This window comes from Aotus nancymaae, unplaced genomic scaffold (genome assembly GCF_030222135.1).
Source record: "Aotus nancymaae isolate 86718 unplaced genomic scaffold, 86718_ANA_hifiasm-v0.15.2.pri h1tg000014l, whole genome shotgun sequence".
Classification (NCBI taxonomy): Eukaryota; Metazoa; Chordata; class Mammalia; order Primates; family Aotidae; genus Aotus; species Aotus nancymaae.
In genome coordinates, this window is record NW_026988425.1 from 103,169,196 (window position 1) to 103,186,580 (window position 17,385).

Consider the following 17,385-nt stretch of genomic DNA (forward strand, 5'->3'; position numbering starts at 1 on the left):
GAAACTAATAGTAACAAACAGATGTCTAGTTAGTTCTAGATATGAAATGAGCACACACACACACACACACACACACAGACACACTCAGCAGTTCTCAAAAATAATCTCCAGCAAAGTTGAAACATAATTCATTTTTGCCAAACCAACCCTAAGAATAAATATCTCTCAAGAAGTTGCAGTGCATGCCTATACGACACCTGAAACAAGGCTGATCTAAGAGCTACTAGACTTGAGGTGAGCAAAAATAAGGTGAACTTGCCAAAGAGAAACAAGGAAAAAAATATACACTGAAGGAAAGCAACCTAATCATATAATTTTTGTCACACTGTATTTGGATTATGGAAAAGTGAATAACTAGACTCAATTCAAATAAAAGACCAAGAATGAGAAAATGAATTTTTTGGGTTGACTAATAGTAATAATGATAAAACAGTTGGCCCTTTGTATCCAGAGGTTCCACATCTGTGGCTTCACCCAACTGCAAATCAAAAGTATTTGAAAAATCTTTGGACTTAGAAGCAAAAAAAAAGGTATTGAAAAACAATAAACCATAACACAACAATAAAAAATAATATTGTAAAAAGCAATACAGTATAACAACTATTAATAGAGCATTTACATTTTTAGGTACTATCAGTGATCTAAAAATAATTAAAATATATGGAGGAATTTGCATAGGTAATATGCAAATACTATGCCATTTTATATAAGGGACTTGAGCATTGATAGATTTTGGTATCCTCAGAGGTCCTAACACCAATCCTCCATGGATACCAAGGGACAACTATAATTTTATTATTTTTCCAGGCATTATTCTAAATATTTGACATACATTAGCTCATTTAATCTTCAGAGTATCTGCATGAGGCATGTGTTATTATTGTTACAGTGCTAGAGATATGACTGAAGCCAGAAAGCTGAATTAGGAGGCCATGCTCTGAAAATGGGAGAGTACCTAAAATATAAGGTGAGAAACCTCAAGTTCAACATTAATTGAATAATGCAAAATTAAACAAAGAGATATAATGCATGCGTATCTTTTTTTTTATTGTACTTTAGGTTCTGGGGTACATGTGCAGATCATGCAGGATTGTTGCATAGGTGCATACATGGCAATGTGGTTTGCTGCCTCCATACCACCATCACCTACATCTGGCATTTCTCCCCATGTTATCCCTCCCCAACCTCCCCACCCTGCTGCTATCCCTCCCTTGGGCCCCTGCAACAGACCCAGAGTGTGATGCTCCCCTCCCTGTGTCCATGTGTTCTCACTGTTCAATACCCACCTATGAGTGAAAACATGCAGTGTTTGATTTTCTGTTCTTGTGTCAGTTGGCTGAGAATGATGGTTTCCAGATTCATCCATGTCCCTACAAAGGGCATGAACTCATTGTTTCTTATGGCTGCATAGTATTCCATGATGTATATGTGCCATATTTTCCTAGTCCAGTCTATCATCAATGGGCAATTGGGTTGATTCCAGGTCTTTGCTATTGTAAACAGTGCCACTATGAACATACGCGTGCCTGTGTCTTTATAATAGAATGATTTATAATCCTTTGGGTATATACCCAGTAATGATATTGCTAGGTCAAATGGAATTTCTATTTCTAGGTCCTTGAGGAAGCGCCACACTGTGTTTCACAATGGTTAAACTAGTTTACACTCCACCAACAGTATAAAAGTGTTCCTATTTCTCCACATCCTCTCCAGCATGTGTTATCTCCAGATTTTTTAATGATCTCCATTCTAACTGGCATGAGGTGGTATCTCAATGTGGTTTTGATTTGTATTTCTCTAATAATCAGTGATGATGAGCATTTTTCATATGTTTATTGGCCTCATATATGTCTTCTTTTGAAAAGTGTCTGTTCATGTTCTTCTCCCATTTTTGGATCAGTTTGTTTGTTTTTTTCTTGTAAATCTGCTTTAGTTCTTTGTAGATTCTGGATACTAGCCCTTTGTCAGATGGATAGATTGCAAACATATTTTTCCCATTCTGTTGGTTGCCGGTTCACTCTAATGATTGTTTCTTTTGCTGTGCAAAAGCTTTAATTAAGTCCCATTTGTCTATTTTGGCTTTTGTTGCCAACGCTTCTGGTGTTTTAGCCATGAAGTCCTTGCTTATGCCTATGTCCTGAATGGTTTTGCCTAGATTTTCTTCTAGGGTTTTTATGGTGTTAGGTCTTATGTTTAAGTCTGAAATCCATCTTGTGTTAAGTTTAGTGTAAGGTGTCAGGAAGGTATCCAGTTTCTGCTTTCTGCACAATGCTAGCCAGTTTTCCCAACTCCCTTTATTAAACAGGGAATCCTTTCCCCATTGCTTGTTTTTGTCAGGTTTGTCAAAGATCAGATAATTGTAGATGTGTGGTGTTGCCTCCAAGTCCTCTGTTCTGTTCCATTGGTCTATATCTCTGTTTTGATACCAGTACCATGCTGTTTTGATTACTGTAGCTTTGTAGTATAGTTTGAAATCAGGTAGTGTGATGCCTCCAGCTTTGTTCTTTTTGCTTAGGATTGTCTTGGCTATGCAGGCTCTCTTTTGGTTCCATATGAAGTTTAAGGTGGTTTTTTCCAGTTCTGTGAAGAAGGCCATTGGTAGCTTGACGGGGATAGCATTGAATCTGTAAATTACTTTGGGCAGTATGGCCATTTTCATGATATTGATTCTTCCTAACCATGATCATGGAATATTTCTCCATATGTTTGTGTCCTCTCTTATTTCATTGAACAGTGGTTTGTAGTTCTCCTTGAAGAGGTCCTTTACGTTCCTTGTTAGTTGTATTCCTAGGTATTTTATTCTCTTTGTAGCAATTGTGAATGGGAGTTTGCTCATGATTTGGCTCTCTGTTAGTCTGTTATTGGTGTATAGAAATGCCTGTGATTTCTGCATATTGATTTTGTATCCTGAGATTTTGCTGAAGTTACTTATCAGTTTAAGGAGATTTGGGGCTGAGATGATAGGGTCTTCCAAATATACAATCACATCATCTGCAAATAGAGACAATCTGACTTCCTCCTTTCCTAATTGAATACCCTTTATTTTTTTTTCCTTGCCTAATTGCTCTGGCTAGAGCTTCCAATACTATATTGAAAAGGAGTGGTGACAGAGGGAATCCATGTCTACTGCCAGATTTCAGAGGGAATGCTTTCAGTTTTTGCCCATTCAGGATGATATTGGCCATAGGTTTGTCATAAATAGCTTTCGTTATTTTGAGATATATTCCTTCAATACCCAGTTTATTGAGAGTTTTTAGCATAAAGCGCTGTTGAATTTTGTTGAAGACCTTCTCTGCATCTATTGAGATAATCATGTGGTTTTTGTCTTTGGTTCTGTTTATGTGGTAGATTATGTTTATAGACTTGCATATGTTGAACCAGCCTTGCATCCCCGGAATGAAGCCTACTCGATTGTGATGAATAAGCTTTTTGATGTGCTGTTGCAATCAGTGTGCCAGTGTTTTACTGAAGATTTTTGCATCTATGTTCATCATGGAAATTGGCCTTCATCATGGAAGTTTTCCTTTTTTGTTGACTCTATGCCTGGTTTTGGTATAAGGATGATGTTGATCTCACAAAATGATTTGGGAAGGATTCCCTCTTTTTGTATTGTTTGAAATAGTTTCAGAAGGAATGGTACCAGCTCCTCTTTGTATGTCTGGTAGAATTCAGCTGTGAACCCCTCTGGACCTGGACTTTTTTTGGTTGGTAGGCTATTAATTGCTGCCTCAACTTCAGCCCTTGTTATTGGTCAGTTCAAGGTTTCAACTTCTTCCTGGTTTAGGCTTGGGAGGATGCAAGTGTCCAGGAATTTATCCATTTCTTCTGGGTCGACTAGTTTATGTGCATAGAGATGTTTGTAGTAATCTCCGATTGTAGTTTGTATTTTTGTAGAGTCAATGGTGATATTCCCTTTATCGTTTTTTATTGCATCTATTTGATTCTTCTCTCTTTTCTTTTTTATTAATCTGGCTAGCAGTCTATTTTGTTGATCTTTTCAAAAAACAATCTCCTGGATTTATTGATTTTTTGAAGGATTTTTTGTGTCTGTATCTCCTTGAGGTCTGCTCTGATCTTAGTTATTTCTTGTCTTCCCCTAGCTTTTGAGTTTTTTTGGTCTTGCTCCTCTAGCTCTTTCAATTTTGATGATAGGGTGTTGATTTTAGATCTTTCCTGGTTTCTCTGGTAGGCATTTATTGCTATAAATTTCCCTCTAGACACTGCTTTAAATGTGTCCCAGAGATTCTGGTACATTGTGTCTTCATTCTCATTGGTTTCAAAGAACATCTTTATTTCTGCCTTCATTTCATTGTTTATCCAGTCAACATTCAGGAGCCAGTTGTTCAGTTTCCATGAAGTTGTGCGGTTCTGAGTTAGTTTCTTAATTCTGAGTTCTAATTTGATTGCACTGTGTTCTGAGAGACTGTTTGTTATGATTTCCACTCCTTTGCATTTGCTGAGGAGTGAATTACTTCCAATTATGTAATCAATTTTAGAGTAGGTGATATGTGGTGCTAACAAGAATGTATATTCTGTAGATTTGGGGTGGAGATTTCTGTAGATGTCTATTAGGTCTGCTTGGTCCAGATCTGAGTTCAAGCCCTGGATATCTTTGTTAATTTTCTGTCTCATTGATCTGTCCAATATTGACAGTGGAGTGTTAAAGTCTCCCACTATTATTGTGTGGGAGTCTAAGTCTCTTTGTAGGTCATTAAGAACTTTCTTTATGTACCTGGGTGCTCCTGTATTGGGTATGTATATATTTAGGATCATTAGTTCTCCTTTTACCATTATGTAATGCCCTTCTTTGTCTCTTTTGATCTTTGTTGGTTTAAAGTCCATTTTATCAGAGACTAGGATTGCAACTTCTGCTTTTTTTGCTCTCCATTTGCTTGATAAATCTGCTTCCTTCCCTCTATTTTTAGCCTATGTGTGTCTGTGCACACGAGATGGGTTTCCTGAATACAGCACACCGATGGGTTTTTACTTTTCATTCAATTTGCCAGTCTGTGTCTTTTGATTGGGGCATTTAGTCCATTTACATTTAAGGTTAATATTGTCATATGTGAATTTGATCCTGCTATTTTGATGCTAGCTGGTTGTTTTGCCCATTAGTTGACACATTTTCTTCATTGTGTTAATAGTCTTTACCATTTGGTGCATTTTTGGAGTGGCTGGTACTGGTTGTTCCTTTCCTTGTTTAGTGCTTCTTTCAGGAGCTCTTATAAAGCAGGCCTGGTGGTGACGAAATCTCTCAGCAATTGCTTGTTCATAAAGGATTTTCTTTCTCCTTCACTTATCAAGCTTAGTTTGGCTGGATATGAAATTCTAGGTTGAAAGTTCTTTTCTTTAAATATGTTGAAAATTGGCACCCCCTCTCTTCTGGCTTGTAGGGTTTCTGCGGAGAGATCTGCTGTGAGTCTGATGGGCTTCCCTTTGTGGGTAACCCGACCTTTCTCTCTGGCTTCCCTTAGCATTTTTTCCTTCATTTCAACCCTGGTGAATCTGATGATTATGTGCCTTGGGGTTGCTCTTCTTGAGGAATATCTTTGTGGTGTTCTCTGTATTTCCTGGACTTGAATGTTGGCCTGCCTTGCTAGGTTGGGGACGTTCTCCTGGATAATATCCTGAAGAGTGTTTTCCAGCTTGGATTCATTCTCTCTGTCACATTCAGGTACACCTATCAAATGTAGATTAGGTCTTTTCGCATAATCCCATATTTCTTGGATGCTTTGTTCATTTCTTTTCACTCTTTTTTCTCTATTCTTGCCTTCTCATTTGATTTCATTGAGTTGATCTTCAATCTCTGATATCCTTTCTTCTGCTTGGTCAGTTCGGCTATTGAAACTTGTGTATGCTTCGAAAGTTCTCATGCTGTGTTTTTCAGCTGCATCAAGTCATTTATATTCTTCTCTAAGCTGTTTATTCTAGTTAGCATCTCATTTAACTTTTTTTCTAGGTTCTTAGTTTCTTTGCAATGGGTTAGCACATGTTCTTTTAGCTCTGAGAAGTTTGTTATTACCCACCTTCTGAAGCCTGTTTTTGTCAATTCATCATATTCATTCTCCATCCATCTTTGATCCCTAGCTGATGAGGTGTTGTGATCCCTTGGAGGAAGAGAGGCATTCTGGTTTTTGGTTTTTTCATCCTTTTTGTGCTGGTTTCTTCCCATCTTAGTGGGTTTATCTACCTGTGGTCTTTGTAGCTGGTTACTTTCGGATGGGGTCTCGGAGTGGACGTCCTTTTTGTTGATGTTGAAGCTATTTCTTTCTGCTTCTTAGTTTTCCTTCTAACAGTCAGGCCCCTCTGCTGCAGGACAGCTAGAGGTCTGCTCCAGACCTCACTTGCCTGGGGATCACCTGTGGGGGCTGAAGAACAGCAAGGGTTGTCTCCAGTTTCTTCCTCTGCTATCCTGGCCCCAGAAGGGTATTCGCCAGATGTCGGCGTGAGCTCTCCTTTATGAAGTGTCTCTTTGGGTATACGGGGATTGGGGAGTTGCTTGAGGAGACAATCTGTCCCTTATAGGAGCTCAAGTGCTATGCTGGGAGCTCTGTTGTTCCATGCAGAGCTGCTGGGCAGGTACATTTAAGTCTGCTGTAGTTGAACTCATAACCACCTCTTTTCCCAGGTGCTCTGTCCTAGGAAAGTTGGCTTTATTTATAAGTTTCTGTTGTGCTGCTGCCTTTTTTCATAGATGCCCTGCCCCGCATGGAGTAGTCTATTCACAATCTGCCAGCAGAGGTGTTGCTGAGCTGCCGCTGGCTCTGCCCAGCTGCTGTGTGAACTGCCTCGGTAGGGCCAGACTGTCTCGGTAGTGCGGAAGCCCTTCTGCCCACTGAGCTGGACCATCCTGGTTCCAGCTGCACTTGCTGCAAAACTCTCAATCCAGAGCATTTCAGATTGCTTGTTTTGTAGGGGTTGTACCCGCTGAGCCAGATAGCCTGGCTCCCTGTCTCAGCCCCGTCCCTTTCAGTTGAATGGGCAGCTCTGTCTCCCAGGCGTTCCAGGTGCCAATAGAAAGGGCCACCCAGACTTGTGTGAGTTTCTGTGTGCCGACCTGGCACTGGCTGAAACCACCACGCTGAACACTGGTGGCACTTTTTGGCCTGGGAGTCTCCTGGTCTGTGGGCAGTGAAAACTTGTTTGGAAATATGGTGATCACTCACCCTCTGCACTGTTCTCACTGGGAACTGCATTCCAGAGCTGTTCCTATTTGGCCATCTTGGATCCTCCCTCTTTTTTTTTTTTTTTTTTCTGAGACAGGGTCTCCATCTGTCACCCTGGCTAAAATGCAGGGGTGCAAACATGGCTCACTGTAGCCTTGACCTCCTGGGCTCAAATGATCCTCTTGCCTCAGTCTCCTGAAAAGCTAAGACAACAGGCACATGCCACCACATCTGGCTAATTTTTTAATTTTTATGTAAAGATGAGATCTCACCATCTTGTCCAGGCTAGTCTTGAACCTCTAGACTTCTGCCTTTGCCTCTCAAAGTGAGGGGATTACAGGCATGAGCCACCACAACTGCTCTACAACCCATTCTTTCTTACAACCAGAATTCATTTGGTATTTTCTCCTCACCTCTCAATTTATCCAAATCTTTGCACAAATCTTATAATGTATGTTTAAGTCAAACATTCTCTACAAAACCTTATCTCACATTGATACTCACTGGGATAGCATTTTATTTTTAGATTGTTTAAGGATAAAAGACATCTTAACAAAATAAGTCTCCTAATCTGTGACTTCAGAATGTTTGTGTGGCATTTAAGGCTGTAGCCCTTAAATGAACTAGAAATTTACTTTCAGAATAATCTGCTTAGTAACAAGGAAAATTCCCATTTGCATTTTTATTAAAAATTATCATTATCTTCAGGGGTACTCTGGCAAAGTTTTATGGCTAATGAAAGAAAACAGCTTCAGACAAGAAGGAATCCATTTAGACAGTAATGTTTTGCATTGCTCCTTTGATGGTTTCAAGAAGAGGAGACAAAATTAAACAAAGTCTATATTTATCTTAAACTTCCTTTCTTCCTTGATGGTAAGCAGACATACTGTATGAAGTCTATCTCAAAATCTGACTTTAGAATTGCTTTGATAAACAAAATTACTCAAGTCATATCTGTGCTTTTCCACTCATTAAGAGAAGGATAAGGTGGGTAAAATATAAAAAGATGGAACAAGTAAGAGATTTCACTATTGGGTAAATGTTATTAAAGGAAAAATGAAGTCTGATTTTTTTTCCAAATTTTGAACACCAAACATCAGGTATCTCTTGAAAAGCTACCCAAATCACCATATCAGAGATAAGAGTTCATTGTATCATAAAAAGTAAAAATATGGCCTCACCTTTGTCATCGCCTCTCCTTCTTTCTCCTCATCGTCCCAACTACAATAAAAGGAACAAAGTAAATATAAGTGTGAGGCTGGACTTGCTAGTTTTACCGTATTTACACTAAGACTGCTAACATGGTCCACAGTGAATCAGCCCTCACCAAGACTCTTGTAAAGACCAGCATTGTATCTGCTGTGGTCAGGGCATGAAGTATTGATTATTATGGGATGAATTGTGTTCCCCTAAATTAATATGTTGCTTTCATAACTATCAGTACCTCAAAATATGGCTTTCTTTGAGATAGGGTCTTTAAAGAAGTAATTAAGTTAATATGGAGTTATTAGGGTGGTGCCTAATCCAACATGACCTATATTCTTACAAGATGAGGACATCTGGATGCAGACACACAGAGATCGAAGAGCATAGGAAGACACAGGTAGAAGATGGCCATCTACAAGCCAAGGAGAGAGACTTCAGAATAAATCAAGTCTGCTGACACCTTGATCTCAGATGTTTTTCCTCTAGAACTGTGGTGTACTATTCTATGGCAGTCTTAGCAAACTAATACATAGGTGTTGGTATAAAGAGAGCCAGTCTTATATCTGAGGAGAGGTAGGTTTTAAATAAAATACGGGTCCCAAAATTCAGAACAAAAACATTGAACAAAATAATTCTAATATTAGCAACATTCCAGTGTAGCAAGGTTATCAGGAAAAGCTGTCTGAAGGGCCAGAGTCCAGGTTTATGACCTAGGCAGATGACCATGTGCTAAAGTGCAGATCGTAATTTTTTTTTCCTAATGAAGATGAGGAAGCAGAAAAATCAATCAATATATATCTCTCTTACTCTTAGCTCATAGAATTTGCCCTTTTTGTCCTTTACTGTTTAAAAAGGTATTGAATATACACTTAGATATTGGTATAAGACATATGATTCAAACTGTCAATCTTAAGTCATGAGGCTTAATCATTTAAAATTTGAAAGTACATAGTTTTGGCTGACGTTCAGTAGATTTGAATCCTGAATCTGAAACCGTTACCAATCAGTTGGTTTTTTCCTGTTTAAGATTCCCAAAATAAAGAGGAACATAGGGTCCTGTTGTCTTATCTCTTCTCAGTAATTTCAATGGCAGTATTTGTGGCTATTCCTTCTCTTCCATATGCAGGCTATTGATTGTTTAATTCAACAAGTATTGCCTGACTGCCTGAGAAACTTTGGCAAGTGTAATTTATAGAGCAGGAGCAGGCATGCACTCATGCTCATTGGCATGCCCTCACCCTTCATGGTTGTCAAGTTTTCAGGGAAAGTCAAGAACATTCACAAGAACATAAGGCATCTACCTAAGGAATCAAAGTCACCTCCTAGTTATGACCTTTAGTCACATTTCAGGAGTTATATTCCTTCTTGTCATTCCTGGTTGAGCTTTCCATAACAAAGAAACATATCCTTTGTACAAGCTGCCATATTGTTCAAGAATTTAATATCTCTTTTAAGATTGAATCGCGCCAGGTATTTACCTGCTGGCTTTAATGTGATTGGAATTCACTTAAATCACCTGTGAACAAAGTCTAAATTTTGCTTTTGTTTCAGTGTAATAGCTTTTACTAAGATTTCTCCACTAAATCTGTGTTATTTTGTTTCTCATTTTGTTGTGTAAATAACTTTGTCATTTTGATTTGATGTTGCCTCTCAGTAATTGTTTATGTACCTGGCATGCTTTTCCCCAAAGAATTTTCATATTACAGCGTTACGATTAAATGGACTGGACTATCAGCTAATCAACCACTCCTTAAGCTTTGTAACAAGAAAATACATAAATACATAATTATTTATTATTTCATCCAGCAAACTCTTAATGAGAACCTGCCATACACCAAGTATTGTGCTAGGCTCTAGGGATTCAACAGTTAACTAACACATATATTAGCCTTCATGGAGTTTAAATATTGTTGAGAATCCAGAAAGAAGTAAAATATTGCCAAAAATGTGGAATGTATGTTATAGAAATAAAAATATAAATTCATAAAACCAAATATTATGTTTATTGTAAAACTAGTTGCACTGTCAAAACAAATATGATTACAAATTAAATGGCAATTATGAAAGAGTTAAACAAATTTTGGAATATCCAAACTGTGGCATATTCTGCAGCCAACAAAAACATGATGTAAAATGTCATAACTCAAAAAGATGTTCTGAGTATATGTGCATACGTTAAAGAATAAAGCAAGTTGGAATCACAATGCTCATATAAGAGTTGCCTTGCCTCAGTCAGTCAAGCTATCATGAAAAATCTAGTGAAAATAAGAGGAAAATATATGAATACGAATCACTGGGAATCACTCATGATGTGACTAAACTGAGAAAAAGCAATGAAATGAGTGATCAGGTGACTGGAAAAACATCAGCTGTTTTACTTTAAAACAGCTGCCATTCCCAGTGATGCTTAATAAAAGACAACTGGTTTAAATTCCTCTGAAACTGATAAGGTTAGAGAAACATTAAGAAGCTTTCCTATTTATTCATACTCTCAAAACTTTGCAGTGAGCATAAGCCCCTATGATTTTATTTGAATTGAGATATTATGTACATACAATAAGATGAATGTTTAATAAATATGTACACTCATGTGACCTACACCCCAGTCAAGCTATAGAACATTTCTTTCACCTCAGACAATTCCTTCACAATCCCTTCTAGGCAAAGTCCTGAACTTCTAGAGGCAACCATTATTCTATTCTAACACCATAAGTTGGTTTTACTGGTTCATAAGCTTCACAAAAATTGAATCACTTGGTTTGTACTTTTTTTCTGTCTGCTTGTTTCCCTCAGCATAGCATTTCTTGCATTCTTCTATGTTGTGTGTATACATAGCTCACTTTCTTTGTTGCTGAAGCACATTCTGTTACATAATTATAGCAGAATTAATTTACTCTTTTTTTTAATTTTTAATTATTAGGGGTACATAATGGGGTACATAAAACACTTTGATACAGACATGCAACGTGTAATCATCACATCATGGTAAATGGGGTACCCATCCACTCAAGTACTGATCCTTTGTGTTGCAAACAATCAAATTAAACTCTTTTAGTTATTTTTTAATGTTCAATTAAACTACTATTGACTATAGTCACTTTGTTTTGCTATCAAATACCAGGTCTTATTCATTCTTTCTAACTACCTCTTGTACCCATTAACCATCCTCACTTCTTCTCCACAGTTTACTACCCTTCCCAGCCTCTGGTTGTCAACATTCTACTCTCTATCTCCATGAGTTCAATTATTTTAATTGTTAGCTTTTACAAATAAGTGAAAATAGGATACATTTGTCTTTTTGTGCTTGGCTTATTTCACTTAACATAATGACCTCCAGTTGCATTCATGTTCTTGTAAATGACAGAATTTCATTCTTTCTATGGCTGAGTAACACGTCGTTGTATATAATACCACATTTTCTTAATCCATTCATCCATTGATGGATGCTAAGATTGCTTCCAAATCTTGGCTATTATTAATAGTGCTGCAACAAACATGGGAATGCAGATATCCCTTCAATATACTGATTCCCTTTCTTTTGGGTATATACCTAGCAGTGGTCTTGTTGGATCATAACTTTATTTTTAGTTATTTGAGAAACCTCCAAACTGTTCTTCATAATGGTTGTATTAATTTACATTCCCACCAATAGTATACAAGAGTTCCCTTTTCTCTACATCTTTACCAACATTTGTCATTCCTTGTTTTTGGATAAAAGTCATTTTAACTGAGGTGAGATAATATCTTATTGTAGGTGAGATCATATCTTATTGTAGTTTTGATTTGCATTTCTCTGGTGATCAGTGATGTTGAGCAACTTTTCATATAGCTGTTTGCCATTTGTATGTTTTATTTTAAGGAATGTATATTCTAATCTTTTGCCCATTTTTAAATTGGATTATTAGATTTCTTAATTGTTATTAGCTCCTTATATATTCTGGTTATTAATCTCTTGTCAGATGAATAGTTGGCAGATATTTTCTCACATTCTGTGGGTTGCCTCTTCACTTTGTAATTGTTTACTTTGTTGTGCAGAAGCTCTTTAATTTAATGTGATCTCATTTGTCCATTTTTGTTTTCATTGCCTCTGCTAGTGGGGTATTGCTTAAGAAATTATTGCCCAGACAAATACACTGGAGAATTTCCCCACAGTTTTCTTGTAATAGTTTCATAGTTTGAGGTCTTAGGTTTAAGTCTTTAATCCATTTTGATTTGAGTTTTTGTGTATGGTGAGAGATAGGGGTTAAGTTTCATTCTTCTACATATGAATATCCAGTTTCTGTGGCATCATTTATTGAAGAGACTGCCTTTTACTCAATGTATGCTCTTGGCATCTTTGTCAAAAGAGTTCACTGTAGGTGTATGGATTTGTTTCTGGGTTACCTAGTCTTTTACATTGATTTATGTGTCTTTTTTTTTTTTCTTTTAATGCAAGTACCATGCTGTTCTGGTTTTAATATCTCTGTAGTATAGTTTGAAGTCAGGTAAAGTGATTCCTCCAGTTTTGTTCTTGTTCAGGATGGCTTTGGCTATTCTGGGTCTTTGTGGTTCCATATAAACTTTAGGATTTTTTTTTCTACTTCTGGTACCTTGATAGGAATTACACTGGATCTGTACATTGCTTTAGGCAGTATAAACATTTTACCAATATTGATTCTTCCAATCCTTGAAAAGGGAATGTCTTTCCATTTTTTGTGTGTCCTCTTCAATTTATAGTTTTTATTGTAGAACTTTTTCACTTCTTTGGTTAATTCCTAAGTATTTAATTTCACTTGTGGCTACTGAAAATGGAATTTTTTTTTTCATATTGTTCACTGTTGGCATATAGAAATGCTAATAATTTTTGTATGTTGATTATGTTTCCTGCAATTTTACTGAACTTGTTTGTTAGTTCTAACAGTTTTTTTAGTGGAGTCTTTAGGTTTTTCCAAATATAAGATCATATCACAGCTCTGGGCATGGTGGCTCACACCTGTAATCCCAACACTCTGGGAGGCCAAGGCAGGGAGATCACAAGATCAGGAGTTCAAGACCAGCCTGGCCAATATGGTGAAACCCCGTCTCTACTAAAAATACACACAAAAAAAATTAGCTGGGTGTGGTAGCCCATGCCTATAGTCCCAGCTACTCAGGAGGCTGAGGCAAGATAATTGCTTGAACATGGGAGGCAGAGATTGCAGTGAGTTGAGATCGCACCACTGTATTCCAGCCTGAACAACAGACTGACAGAGTGACACTCCATCTCAAAAAAAGAAATCATATCATTTGCAAACAAAGAAAATTTGACTTCTTTTTTTCCAATCAGGATGCTCTTAATTTCTTTCTCTTGTCTGATGGCTCTAGCTAGGACTTCATGTACTATGTTGAGTAACAGTGGTGAAAGTTCACGTGCTATGCTGAATAACAGTTGCAAAAGTGGGCTTTCTTGTCATATTCCAGATCTTAGAGAAAACATTGTCTTTCAGTTTTTCCCCATTTAGTATGATACTAGCTGTGTTTCTGTTACATACAGCTTTTATTATGTTGAGGTATGTTTCTTCTTTACTCAGATTTTTGAGAGCTTTTGCTATGAAAGATTGCTGAATTTTATCAAAAGATTTTTCAACATCAGTAGAAATGATCATGTGGTTTTCTTTCTTCATTCTATTGATATGATGTATCACATTGATTGATTTGTGTATGTCAAACCAGACTTGCATCCCTGGGATAAATCCCACTTGATCATGATGAATGATTTCTTTCATGTATTGTTGAATTTGGTTTGCAGTGGAGCTGTCAGGTCCCAGGCTGTTCATTGCCAGGAGTCTTCTCATTACAGCTTCAATTTCATCTGTTATTGGTCTTCTAAGATTTTGGATTGCCTCACAGTTCAATATTGGTGAGTTGTATGTGTCTAGTAATTTATCCATATCCTTTAGATTTTCCAATGTATTAGCATATTATTGCTCTTAGTAGTCACTAATGATCCTTTGAATTTCTGTGGTACCAGTTGTAATGACTCTTTTTTCATCTCTGATTTATTTGAGTCTTACTTCTTTTTCACTTAGTCATTCTGGCTAACTAAAGGTTTGTCAATTTTATTTATCTTTTCAAGAAACCGATTACTCATTTTGTTAATATTTTATGCTGTTTACTTTGTCTCAATTTCCTTTATTTCTCCTCTGATCTTCATTATTTCTTTTCTTCTACTAATTTTGGGTTTGGTTTGCTCTTGCTTTCCCCATTCTTTCAAATACATTGTTAGGTTATTTATTTGAAGTTTTTCTTCTTGTTTGACATAGGCATTTATGGTTATACATTTCTTAGTAGTGCCTTTACTGTATCCCATAGGTTTAGGTATATTGTGTTTCACTTAACATTTGCTTCAAGAAATTTTTCTGTTCTCTTAATCTCTTCATTGACCTACTAGTCATTTAGGAACTTATTGCTTAATTGTCATGTGTTTTTAGTTTCCAAAATTCCTCTTGTTGTTGTTTTCTAGTTTTATTCCATTGTAGTCAGAGAAGATGCTTAACATAAATTTTTGTGAATGTTTTCAAACTTGTTTGTGATGTAATATATAATCTATCTTTGAGAATGATCCATGTGCTCAGGAGAAGAATGTATTCTGCAGTTGCCAGATGAAATGTTCTGTAAATATCTATTAGGTCAATTTGTTCTATAGTGCATTGATAAAATAGTTTATCTTGAAACTACTATTAAGAATATTCTGGCACATTTAAAAATGGTTAGTTTCCTCTTTCTCTGCTGGAAGCACAATGGAATTTTTCTCCAATATTCATTTTAAGAAGCTGGTTGAGCTTCTGGAGGTAAAATTCACAAAAGTGAGGGGGCCCTCACTTTTCAATAAATGGTCCCTGAAATTTTTAATTCACAGATTTGTCCACGCTGAGCTTCCAGCAATTCTTCAACTACTGTTTAGGCCTTTTTACTCAGGCACTTTTCTTCATGGAGTTTTCTGCTTATAGATTTCTGCTCCAGTAAATAATGATTCTCTGTATTTGCCTGTCTACCTCTCCAATTTTGAAGGAAGCATTTTGTCTTGTGACATCAATTCTGTGGCAGATCAAAGAAGAGTTGTTGATTTTTCAATTTGTATAGCTTTTTATTTTGTTACATCAGAGTGATGACTTTCAAGCTCCTTACATGCTGGACCAGAAACAAGAAGTATCCCATCACTGTATTTTGGAAGCATATAATTTCTCTAGTTACATGAGCTCACAGCTGGAGATGAATGTTTTCTCAGTATGAATCATACCTTGATAACTTAGATGAAATATAAATAATACTTTGTATTTGGAGTTGTTGTTGCAATAGGTTGACTTTGGCAGCTGTTAGGATGGGGTACATTATTTTGGATGTGAGAAAGAAATGAATCTGGGGGCACCAGAGGGCAGAATAATATGGGCTGAATTGTGTTCTCCCAAAATACAAGCTCTAACCTCCAATATGACGCTATTTGGTGATAGGGCTTTAAGGAGGTAATTAAGACTAAATGAGATTATAAGAGTAAGGCCTAATACAATAGGGCTGCTATCCTTACAAGATAGTAAGAGACACCAAGAATGTCTATGCACAGAGGGAAGGCCATGTGAGGACACAGGGAAAAGGCAGCCATCTGCAAACTGGGAAGAGGGACCTCACTAGAAATCAACCCTGCCAGCAGCTCAGTCTTGGACTTAATGGTTTCCAGTACTATGAGAAAATAAATTTCTGTTGTTTATGCCATCCAGTCTGTAGCATCCCTATAGTTTTCTATGACATCTTTAGCAATCTAAGATACATTTCAATTGAATGTTTAATATATTCAGTAAGGTCTATTTTCCCTAGTATTGTATTACCACTGGCATTTCTTTTCAGCTCTCTGCCTATTATTAGGCACTTTCTGCTAGACCTTAGATAGTCTTGTGTTACATGCACAATTCAGCTGTCAGCAAAGGACCTTTGAGGAAGAAACCCATCAGGACTCCCCTCCTCAGAGTTCCCTGTTTTGAGGTACTTTGCTATTTCGGCTGGACTGAACTCCAACCTCTGGCTTCCACCTCCCTGAACTCTGGTTTGAAAAGTATGTTTAGGCAGAAAGCTAGAAAAAATACGGAGCTCACCTTGTGGGTTGCTCTTCTCTCAAGGATCATAGCTCTGCACTGTCTGAAAACAGTTGCCACTTATATTTTGCCCACTTTTAGAGTTGTTGATGGTGGGAGGGTTATGTTCAATACCAGTTATTCTGGCAGGTCCAGAAACAATGATTTTTCACAAGAACTTTCCCACTTAAAGGTCATATCAAATAAGATATGAGATAGTTTGTGTTCTTGCTATACCTAACAGCTCATCATCATGCCCAGAATTTGAGCAATAGGTCAGGATTACTTGGCAGCCCTCACACACCTGTACACAAAAATTTTTTCAAATATTACATACATAAGTCAACATGGTACTATGTGTAGAAACAGTGATTTTAATATAGTATCATCCCATATGTTTTCAATTTTAAGTAAATGTCAAAGTCCTTTAAGATAAGAACATAGTAAGGGAGAAGCAATCAGAACAAAATTTAGTTCTCCAATTATAATTCAGCCATAATCCAGCGTTATTAAAATCTTATTTTAAAATTTAAATCATTTTTCTTAATTTGTGTGGACAGTAGTAAGTATTTAATTTATGAAGGAGAGTCATAGTTAAGGTGTTGTATAACTTGGTGTCAGAAGACATGAGTTCAAATCCTCTTTCTTCTCTAACTTTGTGACCTTGGAAAAGTTTCTTGACCTCCCTGTGGCATACTTGCTTTATTTCTGAAATGGGCTAATGAACATAAAAGGGCTGTTTTCATGCTAAGTAACATAGGTAAAGAAGTTGGTGCAAGACAGACACTCAATAAATAAACCTTAAATCTTATAGTGATAAGAAAAAACTGTAATTTTTGAATATTTTCAAGATTTTAAAGTGAGAAAAAGCTAAACATCATCTGTTTATAGTGAATTCCAATGAAGCAATTAAGTTGACTAAGAAAAGT

The 17,385-nt window shown here is 36.9% G+C and overlaps 1 long non-coding RNA gene across 1 annotated transcript in view; it reads left to right on the plus strand.

The window, feature by feature from the left end:
* LOC105731966 (uncharacterized) overlaps positions 1-17,385 on the plus strand; it is a 71,932-nt gene that overhangs the window by 18,880 nt on the left and 35,667 nt on the right. Inside the window, exon 2 of the long non-coding RNA XR_001110859.3 lies at positions 890-967. This is a non-coding gene — a long non-coding RNA (uncharacterized LOC105731966). The remainder of the gene's footprint in view (positions 1-889; positions 968-17,385) is intronic.